Source organism: Ixodes scapularis, unplaced genomic scaffold (genome assembly GCF_016920785.2).
Source record: "Ixodes scapularis isolate PalLabHiFi unplaced genomic scaffold, ASM1692078v2 PGA_scaffold2__306_contigs__length_199485367, whole genome shotgun sequence".
NCBI lineage: Eukaryota > Metazoa > Arthropoda > Arachnida > Ixodida > Ixodidae > Ixodes > Ixodes scapularis.
This window is the reverse complement of record NW_024609857.1, coordinates 50,496,606-50,496,955: the sequence shown is the minus strand read 5'-3', so window position 1 is coordinate 50,496,955 and position 350 is coordinate 50,496,606.

Here is a 350-nt window from a genome sequence, read left to right as displayed (position 1 = left end):
ATCAAGAAAACAAGTTTATAATTCGCTTAGCGTTTTAGTATTAAAAAAAAAACATATTTCACACACAAAAAAAGACGGGCACATTTTTTTTCTGAAAAGACAAAATACCTCTCTCGGCAACCATCTCTCTCTAATAGTTTTCTGTTGCTTTTTTTACTATCGAATAGCACGTCTAATACAAAACGTTCGATATTTTTTTTATTGTTCCATTCACCCAAACCCAATATTTAAGTCTGCTTCATGGAGCACAATGCAGTCATCAAATGTCTATTTTTTCCCCTGTTTTCTTTTTTGTCTCTCATAGAAGAAAATATATATAACAGAGTATAGCGAAGTCTGCATTTTTTTTT